Genomic DNA, 10,474 nt, shown 5'->3' with positions numbered 1-10,474 from the left:
TTCTAGTAATGATTTTTTGCTGTAGGGAGAATGTACAATGGGGATCCTTTCTGAGGGACGCTTGAACCATTTAGTTGACTGGTTCAATTTTCTGCGGCTGAAGCAAGTAGCTCTAGAGTAATATTGTCGCAACATTTTTATGCAGATAATTCCATTTTATATACCGTATTTGCACAAATGTAAGGCAACTTTCTGATCTCAATTTCGTAATGCACCTTATATTTGCACGCGTTCCTGAACTAGGTGACAAATGTGCCCACTGACTAGGTAGGCTGCAGGGTAGCTTCTGTTGCATGGTGTTTCCACTTTGTGTGGCAGTTTGCATTGACTTTGAATAGAACCATTTAGGAATGTGTTGCTTATGTGCCATTCCCATTCTTATGGGGTTCCTTCATGTTATAAATGACCAAGGAATTTATTTTTTCAGCTTTCGATAGCCTGCTCTCGTGGTTTACGGCATGTTGCCATGAAACAACAGGAGATAGCAAGTCATAATTGCTGTTTTTATGCTATGGCTTGAGGCTTCATTCTTACCAACTCATTCATTTTTCCGCACTGCTATGGAGCCTTATTTGCAATGGGCTGTGCATGCAAACAGGAAAAACTCAATTTCAAATTGCCTTATTGCCTCAAATGCAAGGCCAGGATTCTCTTCCATGCTCTAGGCAAAATAGAATTTATATTGTCACTCACAAGGTCCGTGCTACACGGACACATTCAAATGACAAATGGCTCGACTGGATTGCAGGTGCACTATAGCGTAGCAATGGGAAATTTCGATAGACGTTGCGTTCGAAGGACTTTTAAATGGCCGTGTAGCACATGTATAAAACTGACAAAATACGTTTTAACCTGTAGAGAACAGTCACATTTTCCACTACGTTTGATTTTTCAGCAATGGAGAGCTGTGCTCCTGGGACAAATGTAAGAAGCTGGAAAAGAGGAAAAGAGGCTGGCGGAAGCAGCTGGCGATTTCTGCGAGGATGGCTGCACCCCAAAGATTACAGTGGTGGTTGATGGTGGCTGGTCCCACAGGAGCCACGGCCACAGGTATTCTGCAAATTCTGGTGTGGCCGTCATCATAGGTAAGCGCACAAAAAAGCTCCTCTACTTGGGTGTGAGAAACAAGCTGTGCAGCACTTGTGCGTTCTACGCGAGGAAAAATGTTGAGGCAAAAAAGCACACCTGCTACAAGAACTGGGATCAAAGCTCAGGAGCCATGGAGGCAGATGTCCTTGTTGAGGGATTCCAGCGGAGCAAGGAGATGCACGAAGTTGAGTATCGCACCTTTATAGGGGATGGGGATTCGTCTGTATACCACCAGATTCAGTCAAAGGTTGACTACGGTCGTTTTGTTCAGAAGCACGAGTGTGCGAACCATGTGGTCAAGTGCTACACTTCCCGCCTCTATGCCATCGCTAAGGAAAGCAAAGGCGGCCGGCCCATGCTGTCGGGCCCGAGAATAAAGCGCATCAAGAACGGTGCACGCAAGGCTGTCAGTCACTACGCCGAAGTATTGCGAGAGCATCCAAGTAATGAAAGGCAGCTTGCTCGAGAATTGGCCGCTGACTTGAGAAATGGTCCCAAACATGTGTTTGGCTGCCATGACGGCTGCAAGAGTTACTTTTGTGATGGCACAAAAGGTGAAAACTTATTCGAGAAGCTCCCTGCCATGCTCAGAACAAAGATAATGACGGCAGCCAACAGTATTTCTGAAAAAGCGGCCCGTCTCATAACAGATGACACAAGCAACCTTGCTGAAGCCCTCATGTCTCTTGTTGCAAAGTTTTCGGGTGGAAAGCAGATCAACCGGTGCCAGAAAGGCTCTTACGAGCATCGCTGCCAAGTTGCTGGGCTAAGCTTCCAGCTGGGACCTCAGTGGCACGCAAAAACCAGCAAAGCTATAACTTCTAATAGCCCTGGTGCTGTCTACAAGAAGTATGCAAGCAAAAAAGTGGCTGACAGAAACCAAAGATTGCCATGAAAAAGGCGCCTTTTTGACAGCCAGCATCAGCAGAAGATTAGTGCTGCTAGTACTTCATCACCTCACTATGGGGCAAATTGTATGAAGCCAGACATACCGCCTGAAGAGTTTGCTGAAAAAGTTGAAAGGCAACTGAATGAGCTCCGTGTAGATGAGGAAGCCTGTGAACAAATCGAGGCCCAAACTCGTGGGCAGGCCGACAATCCAAATTGGTTCGAGCACAGAAGGCTGCGCCTAACAGCTTCGAATTTCCATGCGGTATGCGTAAGGAAAGACTCCACACCATGTGACGTATTGGTCAAGACCCTCCTTCATCCAAGGAGCTTCACAAATGCTGCCACAGAGCACGGGAAGCAGCATGAGAGTGTTGCAATCCAGCTATACGCAGCAGAAACAAAAAGAGATGTTCAGCCATGTGGGCTGTTCGTTGATCTTGAGCATGGATTTCTGGCGGCATCACCAGATGGTGTAGTTGGCAAGGACCGAATTGTAGAGGTCAAATGCCCATTAACTTCAAAGGGAGATGAACCTATGGAAGCAGCACGAACGTTTGCAGACAAAAAGGAGAAAGATGGTGATCCTGTGCTCCAACGATCGCACAAGATTTTTACCAAGTCCAGGGACAGCTTCATGTCACCAGAAAGAATATCTGCGACTTCGTGGTGTACACAACCAAGGGAATACATGTGCAAGAGGTACTTCGGGATGACATTTTCTGGGCAGCAAAAATGAAGCCATTCCTGCTGCGATTCTACACAGACTGCATTCTTCCAGAAATTGTAGACTCCCGCCTTGCTCGCTCCATGGACGTGCGACGCCCATACTGGAACAGGCTTGCCATTGAGGCCAGGGTGAATCATGCAAAGGCAGCAAAGCCGAAAAAAGTAAGTATGCGCGGCTTTCAGAAGGTATTGAGGACGCACAGTGCTCATTCACGCAGTAGCTGGTTCATCCAGTCAGAACTGTGTAACCGCTACTATTGACGTGTATGCTCCTGAAGCAAGAACGCACTAAACGACCAGTAGTCAGACCAACTAGAGCCAAGACGGTGCCCTCACTGGCAGGCAGTAGCTGGTTCATCCAGTCAGAACTGTGTAACCGCTACTATTGACGTGTATGCTCCTGAAGCAAGAACGCACTAAACGACCAGTAGTCAGACCAACTAGAGCCAAGACGGTGCCCTCACTGGCAGGCAGTAGCTGGTTCATCCAGTCAGAACTGTGTAACCGCTACTATTGACGTGTATGCTCCTGAAGCAAGAACGCACTAAACGACCAGTAGTCAGACCAACTAGAGCCAAGACGGTGCCCTCACTGGCAGGCAGTAGCTGGTTCATCCAGTCAGAACTGTGTAACCGCTACTATTGACGTGTATGCTCCTGAAGCAAGAACGCACTAAACGACCAGTAGTCAGACCAACTAGAGCCAAGACGGTGCCCTCACTGGCAGGCAGTAGCTGGTTCATCCAGTCAGAACTGTGTAACCGCTACTATTGACGTGTATGTTCCTGAAGCAAGAACGCACTAAACGACCAGTAGTCAGACCAACTAGAGCCAAGACGGTGCCCTCACTGGCAGGCAGTAGCTGGTTCATCCAGTCCGAACTGTGTAACCGCTACTATTGACGTGTATGCTCCTGAAGCAAGAACGCACTAAACGACCAGTAGTCAGACCAACTAGAGCCAAGACGGTGCCCTCACTGGCAGGCAGTAGCTGGTTCATCCAGTCAGAACTGTGTAACCGCTACTATTGACGCGTATGCTCCTGAAGCAAGAACGCACTAAACGACCAGTAGTCAGACCAACTAGACTCAAGACGGTGCCCTCACTTGCAAGCATTACCTGCCTTCTCTGACACCAAGTAGTATCTTCAATAGGTGGGAACCACACAGTTACTGCAGTGAAAATACATACCTTGAACAGTTCCCGTCGAGGCAATGCCCCGTACAGCAAAGTAACCGGTTTAACCTGCAACAAGTATTCGTTATCGCTTTCAACTTCCTTCAACCCATTATTTCGCTTTCCTGGTTGTCTATTGCAGAGCAGCCTTGCCGTTATGTGTATTTCTAGATTACGTTTTGCAGTGGAAGCTGGACCCCGAAATGTGGAACCTCAGCATTGTCAGCAGGCATGGCCCGCTGTTCACCAGACTCGGTGAGAGGTAGCAGCTCGGACCAACGGTGGTATACACTTCTTTTTGAGTAACTGACAGAAGGTGTTCTGTATTCAATGACGTCGCCCTTCAGGATATGTTTGCCTTTGTTTTTAAACTTTCCTTGTTTCTTTTGTCGAGAGCAGCTTATAATTTTTATGTGCTCAAAAACACGACTTTGCTATTTTAGTTTTGAGACAGCCCAAACAGATTTGGGAGCACTTTGGAACAGCAATATTTCGATTTTGGAGCAGAAAAACCTTTGTTTCGGAGAAGTGGCGACATTTATTATATCATCACAGGGCTCTAAAAATAAAATTTGTAGCGACGTTGCGGGGGTAGACCCATTTTTAATTAGTTTGGAGTGTTCAGAACACTGAGATAACGTCTAGAGAAAGTGTTTGAGAGTATCACAAGGAATGATCTGCACTACCATCTTGCAAACTTTGTAAACATTATTGAGGCTGTATGCAATACAATGTAAAATAGCGTAAAAATTTTAAAAGTGAGAAACGCTACAATGGTGTTTTTTTTCACCATTTGAATGCTGAAATTATTTTTGCAATCTCTGAATACCTTGTACGAGCAAATGTGGGGCCAGGGCAAAGTTGCCCGAAGTGAGGTGGCGGCCGTTGCACCATTTCAATCCCCGAAGCACACGGTCACCCCATTCGTAATTTGAGTGACGTTGCTATGTTTAGCCACTTCACTTTTGTCAATATCACTTCACATACATCAATTATTACTACTTGTGCAACCAGTTCTACTATCAGGCGCAGATGCCTGAACACTTCACGGGGACGCAGCGTACACAGCAACCTACTTCTGAAATGTCGATCGCTCGATTCCAGAGGCTCGCGAGCTTGCTGTCGACAACAGCACCAACCGAACGTTTTATAACATTAGAGAGTCCAAAGGATTACTTCACTAAGATGCACGCACTGCACTTCACACTCAAGCACAAGCCACTGCAAAGTCTGGCACCGCATTGTTTTCGATAGACTCCTTGCTTTGAGCCGTGCCACTTCCCGTAATCTTGCACACGTTAGTACACAACAGATAAACTGACTTATTGAGAATCCAACTGACTGCTTAACCTAAACCAGAGAAAGGGCCGGCGAAGCGTACTGAACCGTATACTGACACAGGTGTAGGGCAGCGACAGCACCGTGAATAGAGCTTTCACTGGTAAAAAAAGAAAAAACAGGTGGCCTCACAAAAATAATAATCATAATAAATCTATAACATGGAAGCGTGTGGACCGAAAACCCGTGACATGCTGAGGTGCAAAGTGATGAACAGAGGTAAAAACGAAGCAACCTGCCGTATAGTGACTTACTGTGAACAGAACAAAAAACGCCATGAACGAGAACGAAATCAACGGAAACGCGAAGAACAGAATCAAAGGATTTGTGGAGACAAATTTATACCCATCACAAAAATATAAATGGCACCGAATAGTCCGTACACGGAAGTGTCCGGGTCCCGCGTAAAAGGTACACGCTCCGCGTCCACGGCCATCTATCTCCACACTCCGCTTGCTTTTGCCAGAGGAAAAAGTGCTAGCTTTCTTTCATATTATTCTATTGGTTCATCGTCTGTGTAAACAGCGAGAAAGAGAAAGCCTTGTTACAAATGAGAAGGTTTGCCTGGGCGAATTTTGAGATAAAGTATCGATTTGCTTGGATTGGCGGGTTGGTTCACCATTCATGATTACTGCAAACTTCAAACCATCCGCAACCAAATAAATTTGGTTGCAGGTGGTTGAGAAAAACATTTTCGATAAAACGGCTTCGATAAATCGTCCATCGATAAAAAGGCGTTCGATAAAACGGGGTTCGATTAAACGGCGTTGGATAAACTGTCCGGACCCCGTTGCGGTTATAATAGCTGCCACATCTTAAGATGCGCCTGCTTGAGATGACATACAAGTGGACTAGAACATGAAAATGAGGTAATGCTGATGGAGAAAACATTGCTTCCTCAAAAATATGCAAATGTGCAAACGTTCTAAGCAAAGCGTTATGCCAAATTGAAATTTATTATTCTTTGTGTTCTTTTCCTTGATCAAAACAAGCTGTATTTTGTCATGGTTACACAAGCCGTTCGATCCTTCAATTCAGTCTTAGAGCAGGTAAAAATACGCGAACGCCGATTTCTCTACCGTTTGCACATTCGTAGGACACAAACCACATGAAAGAAGAAAAAAAAAACACGGCGATTTTTCTATTTTTATTAATTTTTTTTAGTGTGAGAAAGGCAACTTCGGTGGAATGTCAACGCTGGCAGCCGTCGCTTTCTATTTTTCTTTATCCGCTCAGTCTGTGTGTCTTCTGGCTCTTGGAAAAAAATGTCAGCTGCTGGTAATCGCTCGTCTCATAGCGCTTGCTAGTTTTACCCGTACATCTGTAGAGTGCGGTTTGCTAAAAATGGGTCCCGCACCAATGACTCCAGCAAAAGCGAAAGTGAAAAAATATCTCTCCCATGACACCTTAGGAAACCGCGCGAAAACGTGGACGAAGAGAAGGCAAAGACAGACGTGTCTGTTTGCCTTCTCTCCGTCCACGTTTTCGCGCGGTTTCCCAAGGTGTCATGTGTACCCAGCTAGCTCAACGTTTGCTTTAGTCATCTCTTCCAAGTACTGCTTATGGGAGAACGGAAGGGGGAGGGGGAAGATATGAGACAGGAGGGAACGGTGGCCTTTGATGGCGAATCACGTGTTTTGTATATTCCCGACCTGTCCTCACCATGGAATGTGTTTTCACTCTCCGGATCGTCACTAAACCCCTCTCCCCTAGCATGACAGCGCACCATCCTCAACTGCGGCAGAGAGAGGGAACAATCACGTGGTTTACGCTGTCGATAGCTGGTCACCTATACCAGGGTAACCTTAACCAGGGGTTATTGCTGTCTTCTCAGCGGACTGACGGAGATCGTGCGGCAACGGTAAGCAAGCTTATCAGCAATATTTTCTCATTTCTAGCTAAAATGTGTACAAATGCCGGACAGATTTTGTAGCATATTTGCAAATGAGGCCTTCCACGCGTTATCTTGAGGCTCTTGGGGTGTAACTGAGCAGTCAGTACCTATGTAGGTTGTAGTTGAACACATTCCAGTAATGCAGTGCAGACTTACGGCGAAACACAGTTTCTTCATATTCATCATGAAAACCAGCACAAGGAACACAAGGACAAAAGAAAAGGGGACGACGGCACAGCGCTGACAGTTTCGTCTTACTCCTTTTTTGTTGATGCCAGGTACGCGTGGCTTTTCAAACAAAGACAACCGAGTTCACGGTGCAAAATCTAATGGCATCGGTCGCTTTTACTGAATGGGGTTGGGGCAGGAGCGCATTCTCGTTGTTCGGCCGAACTTACACAGTCTGTGATGTTTGCTCGCAGATGTTCACCAACTCCCCTGCGGCGCTGTGGGTGCACCAGCTAGTCGGCGACAGCATGCTGACGAGGCTGGCGGTGCAAACTTCAGGCTTGCCTCGTCGCGCAATAGGTGAGACTTGTGGCAGTTCTATCACTCGGCTACAAAGCTGAGCTGCTAATAGAGAGTTTAGCATAGCGGCTCCCGTACGCTACGCTAAGTTTAGCGGGTCCCGACTGCGCATGCGCGCGCGGGGTGAGGTGCGGAACGAATGTGCGCATTCCTTCCGCGGAGCGGGCGCCCATGCCTTGCTGAGACTGCGACGAATTTGTTCGGGTGAAGGGGGATCTCTTTGCCCGCTCCGCGCGCGCATGCGCAGTAGGGTCCCGCTACCCGCTAAACCTAGCGTAGCGTACGGGAGCCGCTATGCTAAAAATCTCTAATAAGTGTGTAAGCGTTGCGTGTTGCTGACCGCCTGAATTTTCTTTCGCACCCAGAGAGCCCAACGCTTGTACCGGGTTGCCGTGCGCGGAGGCTGATTAGTTGCCTGAGAAACCTCCGCCACATGGAGCCCAGGGTCGTCCTGATGATCGGCACCAACGACCTGCGTCTGATATGCACAACAGATGCAATTCTGCCTCTGAGCTAAGGGTATGCTCAGAATTTCTGCATCAACACTGCCATTTTCATTCTTCTTTTTTTCACAGGCCAGAACCATGGACGACGCGTACCAATTGATTGCGGATTTGGAGGTCGTATTGGCGCTGTTACTCGGACGCGGATGTGGTGTTGTCGTGATGACGCTGCCGCCGGTGGCCCGCGCTGCGCGGTCCAGCTCCCACTGGCGAATTCTGAATGCCGTGAACGCGTGGATCCTCGGGCTGATTATGGGTACTATGTCTCTCTTTACGACAGTTTGCGGCAGAGAATAACCTGTTCGTTGCGCTACTTTCACGCAGACGGAGTTGTTGCTCTTGAAATTCATCGCCTCTTTGTGCTGGGCAGACGTCGTATCCGCTATTGCCTGTACGAGCGGTAAGTTGTCCCGGCTACATTGGTTGTAGTGTAATCAACACTGACACATTTACAGGCGGATGGGGTCGGACCGGTGGCTGGTGCCGAGGGACGTGATCGGCGCCTGAACACACCCTCCTCCTCTTCTCAGCAAAAAAAAAAAAAAAAACGGATAAGTATCAGTTGCACTGCTTTCAAAAGAACTCGATTATTTCGCAATCTGTTCATACGTAATTTCACAACGACCATACACTTAGGACTCAATTTCCGTTGCAAAAGCACGTAGACTCGAAATTTGTTTGTTTATTATATCCTTTACCTAGTGATTTTTTTTTCAATTTCACTTCTATGTCCTTTTTCCCCTTCAGGTATGCATAAACTTCCTTAGAACGTAGAAAAAATATTTTTATAGCTGAACTAAGTGTCCTGGCCGCCATTTCACCATTTCGTTTTGCTGGCCGCATCCGGCATGGTTATTTCAAGCGTAGTTATAAATAATCAAAATTAGTCCCGAGAACACCCCATTGTATTGACGAAACATTCCCGTGATATTTTATAACGCGCGTTTTGCTATTGCACTAGCATCACTGCCCCATTGCAGGTTAGCTTGGCTCTTCTTATAGATCATTTGTTTTTGCTCATAGCGTGCACATATCTCACCCATTCTTTTTTTCCTTTTTTACAGCGGAGTTCGGCCACGGCCAACTCCCACCGGGAAGCAAGGGTGGGTTGAAAAGCAATTTCCTGCGATCTCCTGCGCTTGCCTGTGGGAGCTGAAGCCGCTGAGCGACGTATATGCTGAAGCTGATATGGTCTTCGCACTTCGCCCCCCCCCCCCCCTCTCATACCACCAGCTGCAATATTTATGTTGGAAGCTAAATAAATATTTCCTCTGACTCGGCGTGCTATGCTCAGTTTCATCCGGTGTAAAGCCGTGATTGCAGTGCAAAGCATGTGGGCTGAAAGGTTCTACGAAATGTTGACTGCCGCAGTGAGATGTTGGTTATATTTTCGAGGCGATCACGTGGGATGCCACAAAGACATGTGATGTCGGAAAAAAAATTTCGAACAGTAGCACCAGGATAAGTTCAACAGCGCACCTGTCGCTTCCTTTGACCGGACAAAATGCTTTCGGCATCTTTTGACCTCTATCTTGAACATGCATGATGAATTACGTTTGGTGCCGGGAGGCAAGAATAGAAGACAGGCCATCTGATACTTGCGCATATGGCGCAGTCTATTATATTTGCAGTATTATGTATGTAATACGATAAAAAAACTTTTGTGCCAGACTTAGCTTGCAACCCATACTAGGGTCCAAAGGTGTTCTGATTCCGGCTAAAGTTTCCATGACATCAACACAGAGGACATTATTGCACAGCGGGAAAGACGAGGATAGAAGGAAATACGCAAGGCCCGTGCCGACGATTTAGCGGCACGGTTCTACGAAATGTTGACTGCCGCAGTGAGATGTTGGTTATATTTTCGAGGCGATCACGTGGGATGCGACAAAGACATGTGATGTCGGAAAAAAAATTTCGAACAGTAGCACCAGGATAAGTTCAACAGCGCACCTGTCGCTTCCTTTGACCGGACAAAATGCTTTCGGCATCTTTTGACCTCTATCTTGAACATGCATGATGAATTACGTTTGGTGCCGGAAGGCAAGAATAGAAGACAGGCCATCTGATACTTGCGCATATGGCGCAGTCTATTATATTTGCAGTATTATGTATGTAATACGATAAAAAAACTTTTGTGCCAGACTTAGCTTGCAACCCATACTAGGGTCCAAAGGTGTTCTGATTCCGGCTAAAGTTTCCATGACATCAACACAGAGGACATTATTGCACAGCGGGAAAGACGAGGATAGAAGGAAATACGCAAGGCCCGTGCCGACGATTTAGCGGCGGTTCATTGAGAAAAACCGCCTGAAATATATCAAGAGACGC

The 10,474-nt window shown here is 46.8% G+C and overlaps 1 pseudogene; it reads left to right on the top strand.

Annotated features, from left to right (window-relative positions):
* The first annotated feature begins 727 nt into the window (after positions 1-727).
* On the top strand, positions 728-8,157 carry LOC144158426 (uncharacterized; annotated as a pseudogene).
* The last annotated feature ends 2,317 nt before the right edge of the window (positions 8,158-10,474 follow it).

This window comes from Haemaphysalis longicornis, unplaced genomic scaffold, assembly GCF_048455015.1.
Source record: "Haemaphysalis longicornis isolate Haplotype H1 unplaced genomic scaffold, Haemaphysalis longicornis Haplotype H1 scaffold_1, whole genome shotgun sequence".
Taxonomy (NCBI): Eukaryota; Metazoa; Arthropoda; class Arachnida; order Ixodida; family Ixodidae; genus Haemaphysalis; species Haemaphysalis longicornis.
The sequence above is the reverse complement of the archived record's forward strand: the minus strand, read 5'-3'. Positions and strand labels throughout refer to the sequence as shown.